This window comes from Mauremys mutica, chromosome 8 (assembly GCF_020497125.1).
Source record: "Mauremys mutica isolate MM-2020 ecotype Southern chromosome 8, ASM2049712v1, whole genome shotgun sequence".
Taxonomy (NCBI): domain Eukaryota; kingdom Metazoa; phylum Chordata; order Testudines; family Geoemydidae; genus Mauremys; species Mauremys mutica.
In genome coordinates this window covers 31,194,909-31,219,132 of record NC_059079.1, presented here as the reverse complement: position 1 = coordinate 31,219,132, position 24,224 = coordinate 31,194,909, and the positions used below count along the sequence as shown (strand labels likewise).

General features: G+C 40.0%; 1 long non-coding RNA gene across 1 annotated transcript in view; it reads left to right on the top strand.

Annotated features, from left to right (window-relative positions):
* The window catches only part of LOC123375656, a 59,771-nt gene that overhangs the window by 10,806 nt on the left and 24,741 nt on the right, over window positions 1-24,224 (top strand). The window contains exon 2 of the long non-coding RNA XR_006581548.1: window positions 15,355-15,584. This is a non-coding gene — a long non-coding RNA (uncharacterized LOC123375656). The remainder of the gene's footprint in view (window positions 1-15,354; window positions 15,585-24,224) is intronic.

Genomic DNA, 24,224 nt, shown 5'->3' with positions numbered 1-24,224 from the left:
CAATTTGTCACACATTTTATTTTGTGTTCTACATCTTACTGAAGCCTCATCTTCCTGTCCCACTGCTATTGATTACTAGTCTGGAGCAAAGATAAATCTTTTTTTTTAAAGGGGAAAATGGTGAAAGAGCTATGAACCTCACAGCTGGTATTGAGGTTTCAAGTCCTGTATGCTTGTAAGTTTTCTTATAATTATTGCTGAGTAGTAGGATACCATGTTCTCTGTCACTGACACACTGTTTAGCAGACCAAACTGTTAATGAGGTCATCATAGTTGTCAATCCATTGAAAACAGTAAAAGTATTGAAGGAAAATAGGAACAATCGCATGGGAGCAGACCTGTGGTCCTGTTTGTACAAGTGGCCACTACCTGATGCTTCAGAGAAAGGTGGAAGGAACCTCATAGTAGAGCTTTATGGAAGAGTTGGCCCGTAGGAAAAGTTGGTTCTTAATCACTGTCAATTTGAGGTTGATTTAGGCCCCAAGCATGACAATTTATATATCCTTTAAAAAAATCTTTTCTAAGATAACTCTGCATGTTCTCATAATGTATACAAATATCTAATCTTTCCTGAATCCTGATAATCTCTTTGGCTTCACTTGTTTCTTGTGCCAGAGAGATCCACTTGGAATAAAAGGAACCTCAAATTTCTGTCTCCTCCTTTAAAAGATAGAGTAATAGAAGTGTTATACCAACATAAATGGTGGGTAATAAGCTTAAGATCATGAAAGTGGTGGTACCCATGGGCATCTGATCTCTCAGCCAGTTGTCAGCAAGGTCATGGTTATGTAGAGTTGAGAGGAAAGCATAGTTGTTTAGAATGGAGTATTAGTTGACCTCTTTCTCTTTGTGAAACAACTGGAATAAAATATATCTGTTTTTCTGGGACACAAATATAGTGATAAAGGTCAGTGTGTTTCAGGCCATTGTGTCATTAAAGATGATTTTTGGAGTTCCATTAGTGTCCAGACTACAGCAGAGAAATATTCTGATTTTCAAAGATCATTTCCTTGGACTTCCCCTCTTTCTTCTGTGCATGTTCTGAGGGGTGGCAAAACGTTTTCCCTTAACTGCAAAACAACAGTGCTGAATGATGAACAGGTCCATCTCAACCACCATGATTGAGTAATTAATTTGGAACCCAAATACCTGACTTACACTTTTGTAGGTAATTGATGGTTGGGTAATCTGCCTATTAATTTATTGACACAAGCAGGTATTTCAATTCTGGCCTGTCTCTAGTTAATAATCAATAGTCCTGTTGTCTAATGAAGAAATGGCCTTGACATCATGGCCTTTGTTCAGTGTTAAAATAACAGTGATCGTTATCATTATCATATGTCCTTGATATGCTGTATAAGGGCATGGATATCACTCTTACAGTAAAGGAACATTTAATATGTATGTAGAAATAACTGATTGTCCAAAGACATGTAATTCTGCCTCAAAATCCTGATGGAAGAAAACTTTCCTGGGGTACAAAAAAGCACTTTCTCACTCTCCCAAGGAAGACAGAGCATTTTGTTCTCTCTTTCATTTGTGCTGAATAGTATCAAAGAAAAGAGCTGACTCTTCTCTTTGCAGCTGAAAACTACAGTGGAACCACTAAGTGAACAAATAGTCATATCCCCATTCAGAACCTATGATAACTTCTTACCATGTTGTTGAGGGTATACACATATTGATTGGAATGTAGTGACTCAGTTTCCATCTTTTCATTAAAGCCTCCTCCTATGGGATATTCAGAATTTTGTACTGAAGGTGTAACATTACATTATTGTCAAGTCATTATTGATTTGAAAAAATCAAATATCTTCTGCTGAGATTAAAAACCAGAGATTTAAAATACATACTGCAACATGATGGGGCACACATGCAAGTCTTCCACACACACCTTCAAAATGGTAAAATGTAAACTTGGCATCACAGGGCCAGCTGTGTTAGATGCTTTAGTGTCTAGCAACATTTTCAAGAGCAGTATTTTGGCAATGGCACTAAAAGCATAGAGTCCTGTGGCACCTTATAGACTAACAGACGTATTGGAGCGTGAGCTTTCGTGGGTGAATACCCACTTCGTCGGTATTCACCCACAGTAGTGAATTTGCTGCTTTTGCAGATCCAGACTAACACGGCTACCCCTCTGATACTAAAAGCATAGTGGCTGCTGAATTTTGTTGAGATGCATTATGAAAATTTTATTGCCTTTGGCACATATTTTAAAGGTATTGAGGCATTGCTGCACACAACATTGCAATGCCTAAGTCTGATTTTCAAAAGGGGTTTAGGCACTTGGAAACCTAAATCACTTTGAAAATGAGACTTAGGCTCCTAAATCAGTTCAATGTTGCAATGCTGAGTGTAGCATTGCCTAAATACCTTTAAAAATCTGGGGCTTTGTGCTTGGGCATAGACATACTTTCCAAGTCTACTTGTCCCATTCCTAGAAATACACTTTCAAGGTGGCATGCAGATTCATACTCATACATTTCTAAAAAAAGGAGGATACATTCTTAATGCTACCCAGCTGCATTATCTTTGTACATGATAGTTACATTGAGGGGAGGTTCAGATGTATCCAAGAAATAGTGTGCATAATGCATGCTAGTACATTTGTTATGGTATTTCCCACGGACAGCCATAAGGAACTATGGATTGGGCATGAGTGGGGAGTCTACAATTGCCCCAGATCTATTAACTCCTAACAAATAAGCCAACATAATGCTTTCTTTGGTCTGCGAACCAATGTGTAAAGTATAAGAAAATGTAATTTTTTTTATACTTTACGTGTACATAATACAGTTAAATGTTAAATATTAAATACATTTTTGAATAAGTAGGCACAAGACCATCTTGTATATGGGAAGAGATATGAAAATTACAGTGTGTATTTCTCTCTTTACATGCGTAGCACTCCCATTCGCATTCATAAGGGATAGTCAGCATAATATACCCCTTTCCTGGTTGAAGTGAGGGGGACAGATTTTTAAGTCACATACTGAAATTACCTATGCAGAGTAAAATTTTCAAAAGCGCTGAAGTCATTGTGTCAAAAGTGACTTAAGAGCCTGAGTGTCATTGAAAGGCAAATGCAATTGTTTATGCCTAATGTTTTTATGGGCACAATTTTAGATCCTGGAAAATTAGTCCACTGCATTATGCTGGATGCTGATTAAATATACAGTATTTAGATTATTTTAAGACTTTAAAATTATAAATGAAATATTTGCAACATGTTTTAAATAAGATGTAAAATTCAAGCCCCAGAAAAAGCTTGAAGTTTAAGAAGATTTATTTAGCGCCTTCTTTCAAACAGTATTTTGCCTAAAAATTTCTAGAAAAAATAAAGTGACAAGAATATTAGCATTTGATTTGCATTCTTCTCAGAACTATTTGTAAGCAATAGAGTGAGAGGGGCTATTATTCTGTTTATAAATGTTTGGCACTGCATGGCCTTGACATGTAATCATGTCTGTTCAAAGAATGTCTAGTGAACAAAGGAACTGGTCTTGGAGCATGAGTTGTATCCTGAAGCAACTAAAGGATACAAGCCTTGTCACTTTTTGTCTCAGTAACATTAAGAAAAAATGCATGTGGCTTAGCTTTAGGGGCTTATGAACCAGTCACATGACTAAAGTCAGGAGGCCATTTTAAAGCACATATTTTTTTCCTTACACAAAAAATAAAAAAGGGTGGGGAGTTTTCAGCTTCATAAAATCTTCACTTACTGGGCTGGCAAGAAGTAAATATTTTTACAAATATATTATTTACTACATAGGAAGCTTTTCCCTGAGAACACAGATAAATGTGCTTGCTACAGTGCTTTATGACCACTACAGGCCCAACTGTCATTCCTTCGGTACTTCCTGTCAGTCTGACTAAACTCTGTCATCCTTCAACCCAGTTTAAATTAACAGGTAATTTGTAAATGTCACTTCAGGTTAGGCCGCTCATTTTGTTTCTACTCTACCAATGCAAAGTCTAGGACTAATTTTTCTTGTCTTCTTTTAATAGGATTTTCATTTATAAATAGAATTATGTTCTGAAAATAAATTACAGTAAGTGATGCACAGAACTGGTAGCAGCAGCACTTTCATAGAATTTCAAGCACCTACATCAGAAGAGATTAATAAAAACACTTCAAAGGCTAAATTCTATTTAAGCAGAAGACAGCTTTTGGTTAATATTTAATCTGAGTAACTGAGATCTTGGTTGAAAATATAATTTTTTAATATCTAAATTAATTTGCAAAACAAAACCATTAATTTTGCCTGAGAGCTTTCACAGTGCAAAAGTTTCATTAATTTATTTGAGAGGAAAAAAAAACTAAAAATGTAATTTTATAGTAAAAGTGTCTTTTTTTAGTATAGAATTTATTTCTAATGCCAATGTATGATATTTCTTCATCTATAGTGCGTTGTTTATACTTTTAAATTGATTTTAATGTACGCTTCTACAGTAAGTAAGACAAAGTAGTGAGCTTTTTATGTGAGGTGTTAAATTATGACATGGGATTGCTTTCAGATTCAGTTTAGTGAATAAACATTTCTTACCAAGAAATTGTTTAACTGAAAACAAACAAACACAAATTTCACTTTAAAATAGGCTTTTCTCGTATGATAAAGTTGATATAGTACAGGGTCAACTTTCAACTGGGTTTTTTAAATGCTGTACACACAGTATATGAATGGGTTTCTCCTCTCATCAGGTAGATATAGGCATGTGTGGGGGACAGCAGCCTGCATCCCACATTTGCTCTGCTTCGCTGGTATTATGCAGCTCTTCCTTTCCAGTGAAACCCTTCTAACCCCTAAATATTCCAGTTCCAGCAGAAAGAGGGATTGATTTTTTGTGTGGAGGGGAACGTCAAAAAACCCCACCTCTAATTCTTTTAAGTTTTCCCAAGGACTAGTGGCATGACCCTCCTCCTGTTGTAGTCAATGTCAAAAACTCCGGTGGTAGCAGGATTGAACCTTTGATAAATAAAGTCCAAACCACAATTCTTTCTTCATCTTTTCTTTCAGCTCTTCTCCACATTTTTTCCATCATAATTCTCTTTCCTTTAATTCCATTCCTTTTGATCCCTGCACACTAAGTTCTATCTTCTTTTTCCTCTTCTTTCCTCTATGGGACGAGGGTGTGTTTTATTAGTTTCTTTTCTTGTTGATTTATTTTGTAAACCCTCCTCTTCCTCAAGCATAACTTCTCCCTGAATGAATGGCTCAAAAAGAAAGTGCTGCCAACAAAAGGGCCCATTCAGTGTGTCAGAAAGTAGGAATTTCAGGGTGCCCTAACCCTAATCTGTCCCAGTTGTTGGTGTGTTCAGGGAAAGAATGATAGAGGTTTATAACCTCTATCAAAAGGCCTGACTCTACCGAAGTGGGCAAAATTCTGTTGACTTGAGATCAAGCCCAGAATGCTCTCTGCTTTCACTTGTGACTTGTACTTTTACGCTTTGTCATGCAACATCATTGCATGCCCCGCTCCAAAGGCTGTCAGCAATTCACAACAGTTGGTCTGTATGGGATGGAGATAAACAGAAATCTGGAACAGTTCTGAGATCTAGTGCTGATAGGGAATAGGATGTGGCTTAGACTGGCTCAGTGGAGCTCATCTTTTCACTCCACCTCGTACTCTTCCACTGCACAGCTGAATGCAACTACCACGTCAAGTCAATGAAAATGTAGCTCCTTTAAAGCTTGCTATATTAAATGATTCACAAACTCTACAAATCACTAATTTTCACAGCCTGCTATTTAAATAAATTAATGCTGCCCCGTACCTGACTTTTCAGTTACATGCTTAAAAATCAGCTATTCGTGCTGGTTCAATTCGCCACAACAATATTATGTACTTATTAAAAAGTGTCCTGCTAATGCTACTCTGAGGTGTACTGGTGCACTAAAGGAGAGCAATACGTGACACCCTGCTGCTCATCACACCATTCCATTCCACCAACGCATGCAGCACAGGAGTCCACTTCATCCTATCAGTTTGTATGTCTTTTTTTCCTCCTTGAATGTGTCCTTTATCTGATGTCCCCTTTAGCAGGCACTTTTGTTTCCCAAACATACCCTAGATATTTTTACATTGGCAACAGAAACTGATGTTGTGACAGTCAATGGATTTGCAAGACAAAGGAACCCGCTGCACCCAGCAGAGCAGGAAGGCAGACATCCTCCTGGAACAAGAAGCTGTTTGGTAGGAACTCAACAGCTGGAGAAAATAGTCTTGGGACTGGCTTGTTGGTGAGTGACCCCAAGAGATTCTGCTCTATGCTGGTAATTCATACATAGAAGATGTCTACACTGGGAAGATGCATTGTTTTATCACACTTGTTAACTAACACACTGTTAAACACTACAGCAGAACTCCCAATGAAGTCAGTGGGGCCAGGATTTCACCCTTAGGGCATGGCTACACTTGCAGATGTAGAGAGCTCTGAGTTAAACAAGCCCTCGGAGATGGCATCAGGGAAAGCGCTGCAGTGTGTTCACACTGTCAGCTGCAAGCGCACTGACATGCCCACATTTGCGGCACTTGCAACGGCATTGGGAGGGGTGCATTATGGGCAGCTATCCCACAGAACACCTCTTTCCATTCTGGCGCTGTCACTTGTGGGAAGGGGGCAGGAGAGGGGCGGGACATTCTGGGTCCTGTCCCAATGCCCCATGATGCATCGCTTTGCATCCCAGCAATCCCTGTGCTTCCGTCCACATTTGGTGCCATCTTTCAACATTTTTTGTACTGCGCGCTCTGTCTTCCCTTTTGTTATGCGGGAATGGATCCCAAACTGCTGAGGAATATGCTGATGGGTCTCACCAGCACATCACAAATTGCAGTCGAGTTGCTCCTTAAGCTACAAACTGAGTGTGAGGAGTCCGACGATGATGTCAACTTGCATAATGCATACGACATGAGATTACTTGTGGCATTAATGGACATGCTCACGACAGTGGAACGCCGCTTTTGGGCTCAGGAAACAAGCACTGAGTGGTGTAATCACATCATCATGCAAGTCTGGGATGACGAGCAGTGGCTGCAGAACTTTAGGATGAGAAAAGCCACTTTCATGGGACTGTGTGCTGAGCTCACCCCCACCCTGTGGCACAAGGACATGAGACTGAGAGCTGTTCTGCCAGTGGAGAAGTGGGCGACTATTGCAATCTGGAAGCTGGCCACTCCAGACAGCTACCGATTGGTCATTAACCAGTTTGGAGTGGGAAAGTCGACCGTTGGAATCATGTTGATGCAAGTTTGCAGGGCCATTAATCACATCCTGCTCAGAAGAACCATGACTCTGGGTAACATGCATGACATGGCTGGCTTTGCACAAATGGGTTTTCCTAACTGCGGAGCGGCGATAGATGGGATGCATATTCCAATTCTGGCACCAGCCCACCTAGCCTCCGAGTACATAAATTGGAAGGGGTATTTCTCTATGGTTCTCCAGGCGCTTGTGGATCACCATGGGCATTTCATTGCCATTAACACAGGCTGGTCCGGAAAGGTGCATGACACACGCATCTTTCAGAACACAGGCCAGTTCAGGAAGCTGCAAGCTGTGACTTTCTTCCCAGACCAGAAGATCACCGTATGGGAAGTCGAAATGCTCATTGTGATCTTTGGAGACCGCGCTTACCCTTTAATGCCGTGGCTCATGAAACCCTACACAGGGAGCCTTGACAGCAGCAAGGAGTGGTTCAACAACAGGCTGAGTCAGTGCAGAATGACTGTGGAGTGTGCTTTTGGCCATTTAAAGGGCAAATTCCCAGAGAATTTTAAGGGCGGGTCTGATGGTTGGTCACCTGAGGCAGGGCAGTAGAGTTCAAAGTGATGACCAGAGTGGCTAGAACAGGCATTGTGGGACACTTCTGGAGGCCGATCAGAGCGCATTAATAGACCAGGGCATCCACACTGGTGCTGCGGCGCTCCAGCTGGGGTGCAGCAAGCATTATGCTTCTCGTGCAAGTGGATTACCAGGAGCACTCTACGCGGAGTCCGGGCGCTCTACGTGCCTTGCCAGTGTGGACTCATCATGAGTTAGGGCGCCCGGGGCTGCTTTAATGCACTCTAACTCACAAGTGTAGCCAAGCCCTTAGTGGAGGCAATGACTGTCATGTTTAAAATTATATTGACTGGTCATGGTTAAATGTAGAGTCCACCTAAGAAAACCAACTTTTTAGAGCTGTCATTGTAGAGGCTACCACAGGTGGTCTAAAAAGTGACGTGTTTTGTGACATCAGCAGTATCGGAACCCAATATCAGATACTGAAAACCATTTTTCACCATGCATTAATCCTGATTTAATATCAGAAACATAACTTTCCTATGTAAATATTAACCATTTTGTTTAAACACTAGAGGTCTCATTTTATTCTGAATATTAAACTAACATTAATGCAGGAAGAGTCCAAAATTTGAGAATAGTGCCTTGATGCATTGGGTAATAACTGATGTTCCTTCACTCTGGATTAATTATAATTAGACAGGGATGCATGTGCAGCTGGAATGTCATTTTTTTTCTTTGTGCTTTAGTGGATTTTAGCTGTAACTGCAGTATCAGTCCAATTTTCCACATAACTTCCCTTAAGATGGTTTCACAAGCTGATCTATTGTGATTTGTCACATTTTCCCATCATGTACTTTATAAAAGATCTCCTGGTGAAATGGAAATACACGTGCATCCCTACAGTATGTGGCCGTGATATGGATCAGTATAATGGAGTATAATGAAACCTAGGAAATTGGACTGTATGTGAACCAGCTGCTGGCATTTGTGAAATCTGAACTAATGCTTAGTTCTAGTAAGACTGCAAAGAGCTAATAACCGGAAATGCTGATTAAAAGGAATCCACAGTGAAATAAATACCTGTTTGCTTGTCTGACCATCAAAATTAAACCAGGCAGGAATAAATATATTGCCACCTGTGCCTGAGACAACTATGTTAGATGAATGTGCACTGTGCTACCTAGGATGACATGCAATTATTGTCTGTCAAAGTTACTGCAAAAAGAACAACTGAGGTAGTTGCCCTAATTCCCTCCTAATTATGTAGAAATCATTTAGGCAATTTATAATGCACTACCTTGAAAGTGGTATGGTTCTTTGGGTTGAATGTGTCCACTGTGTATTTTAAGTTTTAAAAAATACTCTTTCTGTTTAAACTAAAAAAGAAAAAACAGTGGAAGACCCACATTATTATTTAAGTAGAAGGATTTCCCCCCTAGTTTTATTCATCTCTTGTTTATTTGAGAAGCCCAAGTGAACAGCCTGTTGCTATGAGGGAATTCCTGGGAGCTCCCTCTCAGATGTCATAGTAGGGTAGAAGAGATCTTGGGAGTGGGATCCTAGGGCTGGTCTACACTAAAGCTGTAAGTCGACCAAAGTTACGCTACTTCAGTTACGTAAGTTACATAACTGAAATAGACATAATTTAGGTCGACTTATGGTGGTGTCTTACACCGCGCTGTGTCGATGGGAGACACAATTTACCTTACGCTTCTCAGGGAAGTGGAGTACAGACGTCGACGGGAGAGCGTTGTCCCATCGACTTAGCGTGTCTTCACCAGACCTGCTAAATCGACACCACTGAATCAGTCGCAGTAGTGCCAATTTAACTGTAAGTGTAGATGTGCCCCTAATCCTCCCAGAATTTTTAAAATTCTATCCATATTGGGCTTATTTTTTTTTAATTTTTCGCCTCTGTGCATCTTTTACATATGATATAAAGGCACTGGTACTTTTAGATTCTTTTAGAGTTATTTTCATCCATTTGTTCTGACCATTTGTTCTGTCCAGCTTTTAACTGTTTGAATGAACGCAGTACTTACAAAAAGAAGGTGCTAATAGCTCTGCCTTGACCCAGGCACACTGTAGGCTGGTGCTGTTCAAATTCCCTCTGCCTGCTTCACCATGCCAAAGCACTGCAGCTCTCCTCTTGTTCCTGCTCAGACCCTCTTTTTGGCAGACATGGCCAAACTTTTTGTAGTAAAAAACTGGGGTTAGGGTGAGACCGCTATAGTTGTTGTTTGTGTCCTGAGCTGGGTTTGGCCAGGTCGCTGGAAGTTAACCCATTAAATTTAACCCACTGTGCCATCTAGTTCCATGGTTCCATTTATTTTAGAGAGCTCTGACTCATTTTGGTTCATTTGCTGTTACGCGATTGGCTCTTTTTTATCTGAGTACTGACTTAAGGTCCTTAAGACATTTCCTGTTTTCTTTGTCTTCACAAAATTGTTTAATTACATATCTTTTAATGGCTGAGGGATTTCTTTCCATTGTTTATTTCTCCAGCTTGCATCCCTCTTATTTCAGAGGATGTGACTATTGAGGAACTGTGCCTCTCCAACACCAGACTTTCACTTAATTGGGTACAACTTTGTTCTTCATCTGTTGAGAAATTGAAAGCCATAAAAATTGAAGGCCTGGGTTGCACTTTACAAAAGAATGTGGTTTTCACTATCCAGATACCCAGATATCTCATATATCTTAGTGTTGGATGGAAAAGTCTGGAAAATTCAAATGCTAATATTGCTTCCATACTTATTAGAGGATGTGGCAGAGAAGTTTGGGTTTCATGAACAGTTTTAAATTTCTGTATCAATGAGTGTTTCTAACACTTTCTCGTTTTATATCAGGAGTCTTTTAAATATAAAATTAATGTCATCTCAAGCCCATCTGTCACTGCCCTTCCATACGTTACTGCAGAGGTCAAAAAAACATTGTGTGGAATGGACCTATTTTCTTCTAAGTATTAACCATGGGCTGAAGCTATGGTATAGAATCAGGGCCATATAGTACCTTCAAGCTACAGTGGATCCCTCACTGACTGTGATGGAATGTTTTCATGAAAATAAAGGATAAAATACGAGCTCCATGTAGTAACTAAGGCCAAACTTTTCAAAAGTGGGCTCTGATTTGAGGTGCTTTCATTTTTGGTGCCCAAGTTGAGATACGGTGGACCTGATTTTCAGAAGTGCTGGGCAATGGAATCTAGGAGTGCTCTACAGACAGGAAAATTAGGCCCAACATGTCTCAAGTTTGACACCCAAAATCAATGATATCTTGGCATGGAGTGGGGATTGACGATCTTCATAAATGGGCAAGTCTGGGTTTGTTATGTGGTCATATTCTGGTGTTATTGCTGCATCTCTTTGGAAGGGTGGTGGTAAGATATGTGCAAGGATGGGACTGTCAGTATTGACTTCAGCACTCATGTGACAATTTTCATAACAGTGTTCAATTGCATGTCAACAAGTTTTGTATCTACGCTACCTGCCCTTATTGACACATGATATTCAGCTGCTGAGAAGAGGAGGGCCAATGTGGCAGTTCACAGGGTGTGAGCATATGCTCCTCAACTGGTCCTGGTTAGTTTGTGGATTACATTATTCTGAGCCTTTATCTTGGCAGCAATCTTTGTCAGATATTGACAGTATGTGAGGCTGCTATCAAGAACCACTCCATTATATTTTGGGTAATCCTTGTGCCTGAGTTTGATGTTGCAGGAGGTGGCATTCAGGTGCTGTTTTGCATGTTGGTTACTCAGGTGGAATGCAGAGACAGATGGTTTTGAATGTTCTGTTGGAGTTGTTGTAACCAATAGTACTCCTTCAGGTTTTTTTAATCTCCTGTGAACATGTATTCTGCTTGGGAGAGAACTCCTCTGGATGGTGAGCGTGAGATCATCCATGTATCCAAATTTCCATGGCTTGATGGCATCTGACTGATATAAATATTAAAGAGGAATGGTGCCAAGGTGGACACCTGTAGGAGTCCATTATTCAGTAAACGAGCTCTGCTGTTCTGTTCCATTAGATGTATGTGACACTTGTGGTTAGTTGGTGACCATAACTGTCAGTAGGTGCAGTGTTGTTCTGCTGTGCACTATTTTTCATACTTTCAGAAGCAGTCTATCTTACCAATCCACATTGTATATTAAGGACAGGTCCATAAAGGCTGCTGCTATTTTGAGCCTGTGTTGATAGCCAGCTTCGATATATGTTGTCAGTGCAATTACCTGATCATACGTGCTTCATCCTACTCTAAACTGGATTGCTCTTCAGAGATGTAGTCCTCAAAGGATGACATGGTGCAATCTCTGGAGAAGCATCCTTTCCAAGAGCTTGTATGTTACATCTAGTAATGACATCAGCCAGTAGTTTTTCAGATTGACAGCTGCTTTCACCAGTTTCAGGATGCGGGTGACCTTTGCCTGTTGCCATAAGTTGGGAGTTAGGCCAGAGGCATACATGTTGGTAAAGAAACATGTCAGCTAGTCACAGCCATGCTGACCTAAGTTTTTCAGAAATTCTGGGAAGATGCCTTCTGGCCCTGTAGCCTTGCTAAGTTTCTTGAGTGTTATGGCCTTGTCTGCTTCTTCTCTAGTGAATGGCTTTGACCGTTTCAACCTTGGTGGGCTATCAGACAGGGCGATAAAGCTGTTTCTTCACTTTCCTTTTGTGAGGATGATCTGTTTGAGCTTTGGAATTCTGGAGCATTTGTGTGGTAATAGTTGTCACTGCCAATGCACTCTGCTTTGGGAAGGGTTAGCACCACGAAGATTACAGAGAAGCTCCAGGCTTTTCTGCTTGAGTGGGTGAAATCTAGGCTCAGCTTATCTTTTGCCCTTTGCTCTCATCTAGCAGAGTTCAGTGATTCCAGGAGCACGGTTGCAGCAGCAGGATTAATCCTTAAAGAGTGCCTCGCTGTCTGTCTGTCTGCCAACCAACAGGAAGTGAAGCTGCAGAAAAGCTGTTCCTTTTCATGGCTACTTTAAGGAGGTCAATGAGCTTTTCATAGTTGGCTACTTTGCTAGGTATTCGGTGAGCCACTTTTTCTATGGTTACCATGTAGTTGTTCCAATCGGTCTTCCTGAAGTTCCAGCCTGGCTTTAGTAGTGATGTAATTAGGGGGGATTTGGAGACCAATTTGTATGACAACAGCATGGTGTTGGCTATGTAGAAAATCATCAAGGACAGTCCACTCCACCACTAGGGGCCATGTGTTTCCAGGGCCGGTGCAAGGATGTTTCGCGCCCTAGGCGAAACTTCCCCTCCTGGAGGAGGCGGGGCAGGGGTGAGCTGGGCCGGGGAGTTCCCCTGCATGCCACCTCCCCCTTACTTGCTGCAGGCGGCCCTCCCCGCGCTCCCCTACCCCAGCTCCCTCTGCCTAAATCCCAAAGATCCGGCCGCCGCGGTCGCTGCCGAAGAAAATGGCGCCCCCCCAAATCCTAGTGCCCTAGGCAACCGCCTAGGTCACCTAAATGGTTGCACCGGCCCTATGTTCCGGTCACAGGACACAAAGCACAAGGTCAGTGAATAGTCTTTTCTCCATCTTGTGAAATCTTGTTCCTACCTTCTTAGGGTCAAACTATAGGTGCTTGTCTTGATTTGAGGCCCATTCAAGAAGTTGTTCACCGGTGGCATCATTGTCATCTTAATCTCAGGATGTATGTTGGCTATTGAAATCTCTGACCTGTATTGTAAAGTAGCTGTGATTTGGTGGACCAGGAGACATTTGGTGGCTTATAGACATTGGTGATTGTAAACTCAGTGATTCCCATTATGATAGAATATGGTGTTTGAAGAATTAGAGTCCATGGAGAAAAGTGACCTTCATGCGGTCCTCCCGGTTAAGTGCTTTCACATGACCAATGCCATCAAGGTGGTGACTAAATTGACAGCCTCAAGGTCTAAAAAGCAATTCAAGTTACAGTCTTTATACAAATGAAGGGTTTATAGTTGTATTGGTATTGTGATTGGATTAAGCTATAGTAAAGAAGATTGTATGTTCTTAGATGTACGAGGTAAAGTTCAGATGCAGTTTTCTACCATAGCGTCACACTGGAGTCATACCATTAGGCACTAATTAATCTGGATGTTTTCTACTTGCAAATGAATTGGATCTTCCTAATGCAACTCCATGGCAAACCAGATATGTTTGAATTTCACCACTGATTTCAACTGAGATGAAGTCATGTTTCATTCAAACATTATATGAGAGCAGTTAGTTTGTATGTGCAGTAGCTACTTGTTAAACATACTTGTCTGTTTAAAAAAAATTAATACTAAAAATACCATACTGCATTAGCCCAGATTAAAGACTAAGGGGTACACTTTCAGTGTAATGTGTGGGGATTTAGTCACATGACCTCCATTAGCATTTGAAGGCAGCTGCACAGCTTAATCCTCAAAACATTATGCTGAAAATGTACCCCTAAGTGTTTGCTAATTTTTATGCTTTAAAACTCAGCAGTGCTTTTGTTAGAGGTGAACAGAAAAATCTCCAGAACTTCATATGTAACCATTTCTAATGCACTCTTCTAACAAAACACACTCCTTTGACCAATTTTTATTAAGGGGTGTGTGTGATTGTGGGAAATCCATCCATGCCTCTGAGTCTGTTTCTAAAGTGATATAGTCTCTTCTGTAACTCCATTAATGCTGAAAAACAATGCAAATGCACTGAGAAAACACTGCCACATGCTCCTTATCGCCTTTGATACCTCTGACACCAGAGGTTGATATTAAAAGTCCTGAGGCAACCTTAAAGGGATACTTGTTGTAAGTACTTCTCTGGAGTATATTTTAAAGTAAACTCTCTACTGTAATATATTTTAGATGCTTGGAAATACATGTTATTTCTGTGCTGATTCATTTTTTTCCAGTTGGCAAATAATGTCCCTCCATCTAGTGGGAAAAATAATCTATCAAAAAGTGTGAATTTTGAACAAATATTTTTAATCACTTAAAAAAGGGCACTCTTTTCAGGTGGCTTTTTAAAGTCCTTTAAATGTAGTTGTTTCGCCTCCTCTGAATCCGCTGATACAAACTTGCCAGTATGCTGTCTTGGAAACCAACTATTTAGATTTTAGATGGAGAGAAAAATTGGAATCAGCTGGCCTGTATAATTAAAGCTACCGGCTCACTTTATACCCAGGTGGAGCCTTTGAAAGTCTTAAGGGAATGTAGTGATAATCCAGGCCAAACTGAGGACATGATGGGCAGCACTGAGCTGTATTTGGAGGAGCATTGCAGGAGTACTCAGGAGATTACAGGAGAGAAAGAAGAGAGGATTAAGCAAGCACGGGAATGAGTACCACAACTTCAGAAAATTACCTGTGTGCTGCAGTTCTCACTTTCGGACAGTAACCAGTATCCTAGGCTTGTCAGAGTAGTACAGCACTGCACACTTTCCCGTTCTGTTATACAGATCTGCGTATGATGGGGTGATCTGTCACTGATGGAACCTTTATGGGCTGAAGGAAGCAGGCTAGGAAAATGTAAGCGGTTTACCTGAGTGTGTCTTCTTAATGCTGCTGTACATTAAATTCTCTCTCTCTCTACCTTCAGCTCTGTCAGAGTGAGATAATGGATCAAACTCTGGAACATCCTTACCTAAGTGTGACACAGTCTCAGGATCCATAGACTGTTCTGAGGCAGGTCCCCTTTAAGCCACACAGTTTGAAAAGACTTCTGCAACCAGTGAATGCTTCTTTGCCAACATATGTATGCAATGAGTTCAATCCCAGTTACTCAAGAACTGGAGCAGTGAAAGCAGCTGAATTTTAATTTAATTGTAGGTATGTGAACCTTGTATACAACAGCACTTTTTGTTTACCAGACTTTACTTAAGAAAAATACGAATTGCAAATACCACAATATAGTTTCTTCCCTGGTTTTATTGTCTTTACCTCCTGTCCCTCTCCTTTATCTCCTGTTTCTTTCGCTTCCTCCTGTATTTTCATCCTTTGCTGTCCCAGTTCTTTCTCCCTTTCCTTTCATTCTTCTCTCCTTATATCTGTTTTTCTCCTTGGTCCACTGCCTTCTACTTTTGCTCCAACCTGCTCATTCTCTTGGGGTTTCTCTGCCCATAATATAGGAGGGTTTCCCCATTCCACTGAACTCCTTGGCTCTATCAGTGAAACCAGATGAAATCCAATATGGTCCCATGAGATCCAGGTAATGAAATGCTGTCATTCAGGGAGGAGAAAGCGCCTAATGTATGTGCACCACACTTTTACCCATGGGTTATGTATGCTTTTCTAAGTGCCATTGTTTTCTGATTTTTTAAATATGTTTTTAAATTAGTGAGAGTAAATGAAGAGTGCACCCTCATACTCATTTTATGAAAACTGATGGGTTTGGTTCTAAAGCAGAATGTTGCCCTATGTTCTCTTCAGTACCCGACAGGATAAGAACTATGTTGTTTGACAAAATGGAGAATAGTTTGGGAGTCTCTCCTCTTTATAGAACTTTTTCCCTTCTATGCTCCTTCCTACTTTATATGACACCCACTGTTGTATCTTGTCTTAATTTTGACCATAAGCTCTTCAAGGCAAAAACTGCCCATTTACATTCTGTGTGTGTAGGCCTGGATTCTGATTGGTGCTACAGTCATCAAAATTAATAACAGTAATAATTGAATGAGACTGCATCTGAAATGGGGTTAACTGACAAAGCTGGTGGGTGATGGGTTTTGTAGTCACAGCTCTATCCCAGGCACACCCCCAGCTGGAAGGAGGTTGCAGAGTCATTCGCCTATAGCCTCAGCATGACATTGTTTTCACTTTCATAATTTTGTTTCTTTCTTCTCTGCGCCTGTTGAATAGTAGCTCAACGACGAGATAAAAGATAAATACAAATGTAAGGTGTGTGTGGATTTTGATAGTGATAGATGGGTATCCATCAACAAGATGTCAGTATCAAAGAGGTAACTAGCACGGAAATGGATCAAACATCTTGCATGCATGCAAAAATCAGGCACATGATCAAAAGCAGGCAGTCACCAAGGTCACCGAACAGAAGCTGCAGAAGTTAGCAATCAGGAGAACAACAATAATGTATAACCATAGTACCCAGTGAAGCTAGCCAGAAACTGAAGACAATGTGAGGAATTTAATCACAACATCCAGGCTGGCCAAAAGCGGAGATTGCCATTCAGCCCCAGGGAGAGGAGGAGTGTCTCATGAAGCTCAGCAGTGATCCCTCTGATTGATTGATTAAAAAGAAACATTGATGGCTTCCAAAGAGATTCATGTCCAATCATCAGCTGAGAGGATGATGACACTAATGGGATCTTGAGGATAACGTAGGTTTCAAATGGGGGAAATTGAGGTATCTTCAGGACTCCACAAGAGGGACAGTGCATATCTGGTATAAAATAACTACTTGTTATATATAACTGTTTTCAGGACTTAGTGTCGTTACGATCTGTAGTCTCCTTTTGCAGTCTTCATTAGGACCCCAAATAGCTTTCTCCTTTGCTTATGCTCCATCTCTTAATTTGAATTGGGTCTCAGCTAAATGTAAAAAAATCCATGTTAGCCCCTATACAGAGAATACAATTCATAGGACACATTTGGATTTGTTGGCATCTAGGGCATCTGATTCAGATCTCACAGAAGAAGGAGCGGTTACTCACCCTGTGCAGTAACTCTGGTTCTTCGAGATGGGTCCCCTATGCGTGCTCTACTATCTGCCCTCCTTCCCCTCTGCTTTGGATTGTTCTTTGTAGGACATTTGGATAGAGAAGGAACTGAGGGCAGTTTGTCCACGCAGCCCTAAAAACTCTTGGTGAGTGGCATGAGGTTGTATAGAGCACGTGTGGGCTGAATGAACATTAACGGAAAATCTCTGATCGAGGGCTTGAGAGATGCATGCCCACCTGGAGTGAAGCATCCTTAGGGACACACATCTTGAAGAACCACAGTTACTGCACAAGGTGAGTAACCTTTTCTTTTTGTGATCTTACTATTACTATTGGATCTATGTATCAGTATCTAGGTATTTATACGGGCCCCATCTTTATACTGTCTCAGTGCCTCGTGTATTACTGAATGGATTTATCCTCTCAACACCCCTGTGAGGTAGGAAAGTGGTGTTATTTCCATTTTATAGATGGGGAATTGACGCGCAGAGGGATTGAGATTTACCCAAACTGACAAAGCAAGTCTGTGGGGAACCAGATTTTGAGCCACCATCTCCTGAGTAACAGTGCAGTGTTTTAACTCCAGTATCATCCTTCCTCCCTATGTAACTGCTGATCCTGCTGACACCAGAAGGAATTGGTTCTGAAAAAATACATGTTGAAAGTTCCTGACAATTTGGACACTCTTCCCTAATTGTGTTGAGAACCTATAGAAGTTCATTCTAGAAATACTTTTCCACTTCCAGAATGAATCAGAAAACTTTTTCCTAAAGAAGAAAAACAATAAGGTGCAATATTATTTACAATTCTGCTCCTAAATCTTTTTTTTCATTGTTGATTCTTATGGTTTGAGGCATGTGGTCCCACCCTGGTTGTGTGGACATTTTCTGTGGCATGGTGGTTTTTGGCATAGTCAAAATCACCCTAGCAAGAAAAATTACCCTCATTGTTGTTCTTGCCCTTCATTAAAGAAGAACATTTGTTTTTCTCTTTATTGGTTATGAACTGTAATTTAGTATAATGTAATTCTGGTAATTTAGTTCCTACCTTGGAAGTATTCTCTCTCCCCCTGTGCATGTTTTCATAAAGATATATAATAGCATTGTTGGCAATGATGCAACAGTTAAGGCAGATTAAGTTCTAGTTCTGTACATTTACCTGGCTGTACAAGCTATGAATTTCACATCTTTTTAATCTTTAAAATAGGTCTGTCAAGCAATTAATCACGCTGTTAATAATAGAATACCATTTATTTAAATATTTTGGATGTTTTCTACATTTTCAAATATATTGATTTCAATTACAACACAGAATACAAAGTGTACAGTGCTCACTTTATATTTATTTTTGTTTACAAATACTTGCACTGTAAAAACAAAAGAAATAGTATTTTTCAATTCACCTAATACAAGTACTGTAGTGCAATCTCTTTATCATGGAAGTTGAACTTACAAATGTAGAATTATGTTAAAAAAATAACTGTTTTATTTTGTAATGCAATGTGAAACTTTAGAGCCTACCAGTCCACTCAGTCCTATTTCTTGTTCAGCCAATCGCTCAGACAAACAAGTTTGTTTATATTTGCGAGAGATAATGCTTCCTGCTTTTTGTTCACAATGCACCTGAAAGTGAGAACAGGTGTTCGCATGGCACTGTTATAGCCAGTGTTGCAAGGCATTTATGTGCCAGATGTGCTAAAGATTCATGTGTTCCTTTATGCTTCAACCACCATTCCAGAGGTCATGCGTCCATGCTGATGAGGGTTCTGCTTGATAACAATCCAAAGCAGTGTGGACCGACACATGTTCATTTTCATCATCCGAGTCAGATGCCACCAGCAGAAGGTTGATTTTCCTTTTTGCTGGTTCAGGTTCTGTAGTTTCTGTATCAGAGTGTTGCTCTTTTAAGACTTCTGAAAGCATGCTCCACACCTCATCCCTCTCAGATTTTGGACAGCACATCAGATTCTTAAACCTTGGGTCAAGTGCCGTAGTTATTTTTAGAAATCTCTCATTAGTACCTTATTTGCATTTTATGAAATCTGCTGTGAAAGTGTTCTTAAAACAAACATGTGCTAGGTCATCATCCAAGACTGCTATAACATGAAATATATGGCAGAATGCGGGTAAAACAACAGGAGACACACAATTCTCCCCCAAGGAGTTTAGTCACAAATTTAATTAACACATTTTTTTAGTGAGCATCAGCATCATGGAAACATGTCCTCTGGAATGGTGGCCGAAACATGAAGGGGTATACGAATGTTTAGCATATCTGACACATAAATACCTTGTACCACTGGCTACAAAAGTGCCATGCGAATGCTTGTTCTCACTTTCAGGTGACATTGTAAGTAAGAAGCATGCAGTATCATCTCCCATAAATGTAAACAAGCTTGTTTGTCTTAGCGATTGGCTGAACAAGAAGTAGGACTGAGTGGACTTGTAAGTTCTAAAGTTTTAATTGTTTCGTTTTTTAGTGCAGTTATGTAACAAAAAAAAACCCTACATTTGTAAGTTACACTTTCATGATAAAGAGATTGCACTACAGTACTTGTATGAGGTAAATTGAAAAATACTATTTCTTTTGTTGATCATTTTTACAGTGCAAATATTTGTAATAAAAATAATATCAAGTGTGCACTGTACACTTTGTATTCTGTGTTGTAATAGAAATCAATATATTTGAAAATGTAGAAAAACATCCAAAATATTTAATAAATTTCAATTGGTATTCTATTGTTTAACAGGGCGATTAATCACAATTAATTTTTTGAGTTAATCACTTGAGTTAACCGCGATTAATCAACAGCCCTACTTTAAAATGATATAAAAGCTATTTAAGATGAGTATCTTACTGTAAATAAATGGACAAAGACCACAGTCAATAACTGAACTATTCATTCACTGAAGTGCTTTAGGAAGGTTATATTTTGTGAAAGATTTTTGTGCTGGACATAGAGTTGAATTGAAGCCCATCAGCTGTTTGTATCATTTATTTAGATTTGCTAAGTGATCTGAAAAAAAATCAAACACCAACACAAAGAGTTGGGCAGGGGGTGCTAACAGGCAGCAGTTTAGTTAGAAGTACACCCACTTTGGAGTTTTGGATGTCATTTAAGATGAGATGAAATGCATCAGATAATGTGCACATTGTGTTTTATCAGCACATGACATTTGTGCTATGTTCCTTTTAATATGAATTGACATGGTATTTGACATAGGACTCGTGTTGCCCCCATGACAAGGTGGAATGTGATTCACTGCACATTTCAAGTGCATGTTCAGATTATGTCAGTATTGATTTGAAGAGCAACTTTTCTGCCTGATGTTCAGGAACTTTCATGAAATGTGAAACATTTGCCAGTGTTCCCAGGATAGAGGGGAAGGTGAGCACTAGAATACTAGCAACCATCAGTTGATAAAATCTAGCTTTTCAAATACTATTTTATAAACACATCCCTATTTCAAAACAATGTATCCACTGAAAATGTGTCCAAATTATTTTATAGCTTCAAACATAATTTTTTGTGTTACATTAACTTTAACTAGGTGTCTTATCTCTCTAGCTGACGGTAAATTTGTTTCAAATATTAAACAGACAATAGCTCATGGTAGTTAGCTGAATTGTTTAAGGAATCAAATTCAGACTAAACGTTTACAAAATTTTCAGCAAAAGATTCCAGTTAATGAAAGAACCATGTGGTGTGCTAAAACATGTATACACATAGGTATTGCCCCATTTATCAGACATGAGAGCTAATTACCTCATACACTGCTATATTTCTTCCATCCTCTGCATTTCAATTCCCAATATTAACACATAGGTGGTCAAGCTGACCATTGAATAGCCTACATGAGCATGAATGCATTAAATAATTTAATGTTAGAGGAGTTTATTAAACTGCCACATTCTAATCAGCATGCGTACCTGCTTTCATTAATCTTGCACTGGTCCATGGTGTGTCTCCACAGCCAACACAGAGAGTGCTAATGTTAATAGGAGCTCTTAACAAACAGGACTAGTTAATCAAGGAAAATTTACTATTAACCACATGACCATGCATACTGCAATCTAATTACAATCAGATTTAACCTCTTCGTTACTGTGTTCATCTAAACATCTTCCTTACCACTTGCAACACTGAACTATACAAAACCAAAGCACAGTTATACTCATTTGAACTGGAAATATTTGCAGCAGTTCACAATTACAGATGGGAGAATCTCTTTGCTTCAGTTGCACAGTGTATGAAGTGTCTTTTATTACATTGCCTTCCAAAAGCCTATTGCAGCACAGAAACCTTCTTCTCCCCTCCAAAAATCCTGGTTAGGAGAGATGATTATAAGAACAGTGTGTTCCAAAATGAACTGCAATAATCTGGATTAATTCAAAAGAAATTTAGCACTTCATAAATTACCAGTTATTACTGTGTAAAGAGACTGGATATAATTTAGAGTATTAAGTTATTTCAGTAGCTGAAGAAAGCGTTTTAACCTCTTAAGTGCCATAGCCCGCACTGATATTGATAAAACCATATAATTTTACAAATCCTATTATTTTCATCGGAGAGTAGACTATGGTGGGAAATGAGGCTCCATCAGTGGCCATTATTCTCTGTTGACTTTGTTCTCTGATAGAGAAATGGTAAAGGAATACAGTTAAGTAATAAAGCTATTGATTTTTTAAAAAAATATATCTTTTTTCTCTCTACATCAGTAGCATACACTATCACTTCAGTGTACAGAAGGTAATGCCTATTGCTCAACCTAGGAAGCTGTATGTGATATTTTGGATGGAGGAGCCAAATCATGTGGAGAGGTTAATATTCTCAAGGATTTTAAATTGCTGAGGGAGTTATTTGCATGGCGAGTTTGTTAGCTGAAGAGTGTTCCTGTGCTGTACTAGCGATTCATGATGCATAGTATACTTTTGGTGGTAACAGTGGCAATTGCTAACTTTTGGCTGGGGACCAAATTCTGGCCTTGGAGGCACTGTTGGGGCCCGCATTAGTCTCTGTCATGTGGGATGTGCTGTCATTCCTCTCTCCATCTTTTCTGCTTCTCTTCCGCTCCAGTGTTTAAACTGATTAGCTTTTCCAGACGAGATTAAAGCCCTGGAATACTTTGTTTCTCCCCCCCAAGGAAATTTGTTTCTAAATACCTGCCATTTGGTGCAATCTGGTGCGTTCCAATGGCAAAGAGTTTGCTTTTCAAAAGCATCTTTGTGAGGAAGGGAAAAAATCAGCTGTGAGGAGGGATAGTTCAGCCGAGTCCGGAGTGGGAAACGGAGTCTATAAGAGACAGAATTCTACATTCATGGCTCCCTTCTATACAAGTGTTTCTCCTCCCAACTCTACCACCAGCTCTTTCTTCTTCTCTCCTCCCTCTGCCTTTAGTCAAATGTTTCCAGATTGCTGTTTAGTGAATTTTCTCCCTCTACATCCTGCCATTCTTCCCGCTGCTCCCCTGCTCTCTGTAAGAGTTTCTCATTTCTATGTCTGACTTTCTCAATCCGTTCTGTCTCCTTCCCACTTAGAGCTAGCCTGGCCTGGCTTGAAATGGCTTTGAAAGGCAGCCTATACTGGTTCCACTGCTTTATCTCTTCCCTTTCCTTTGCCCTCCTTTCTTTCTTCATTTCTATTTCCCTTCCCTGTTCTTCTCCTCCTCCTTCCCCTTCCCCCCCTTCAGCTTTCCTTCCCCACTCATGCTAATTCCGCTTCTCCCCTGCCACTACTGAGCAGGCCTGAAGAGCTTCCTCTTGTGCCTGGAGAATGCTGCAGCACAGAGGAGCATTCTCAGGCTACCTTTGTGTGAGACCTGCTGCCTCCTTGCTAAACTGCCTGCTCTTTAAGATGAAAACAGTAGGACCACAGGTTAGGCCACAGAAAATATGTCTACTGGCTTTATAGATCTCACATGGCTGTAGTATACACAGATGGCCCCAAATCTCCACTAAAATCCTTAAGACTGCACAGACAGGCCTTGTTTTCACTGGGGAAAAGTGTGCTCTTAACCTGAGGTAGCTAACTTGTGTCAAGAATACACTTTTCCCCAGTGAACACAATGCCATGGAGGATAAAGAGGCCTTGGCTTTCATTAATAAGGGGAAAACCCACTTATTTATTGAAAAATAACTTTTCCAGAAAGGCTGATGTATAGTTACTTGTGTCATCTCCACCACTGTCTTTCCCACCATATCCCACGTGCTGTGTCTGTGTTCTAGATTATAAAATATTCAGGGACTGTATTTGTTTTTGTGCACTGAACAAATCCAAGTACATCATTGGTGCTAAACAGATGAATAAGTAAAATAACAAGAACAGAGGCAGATGTTTCATTTGTAGCTTCCCCTTGTTATGCTATGCTTTGCTTTTTTGCCTTGATTTGAAATTGTTGTATATACCTGACCATGAAGGATAACACTGGATTTGTACACTTAGCAGGTTATCAGTGTGATAGAAGAATTTAATGCTATAGTATATGACTTGTAACTATAATTGAGCTTGGAAATGTCATATGATAATCCAACGTAAGGCCCTATTCCTCAAAAGGCTTCAGCTGTCAGGTCATGATAGTGCATAGATTATTTTACATGTTATTTACACAAGATCGAGTCAGAAGGCACATTCCACATATGAGTCAAGAAGGAAAGCAGTACTTTAAAAGGAAAGGTGTAGCCCTTTTACAGTTGTTAATTTTAATCATGGAAATGGGGAAAATACCTATAAAACTGGTCAAAGTACCATTAAAAAGTGTGCGGGGTGTGTGTGTGTGTTTGTGTATGTAACTCT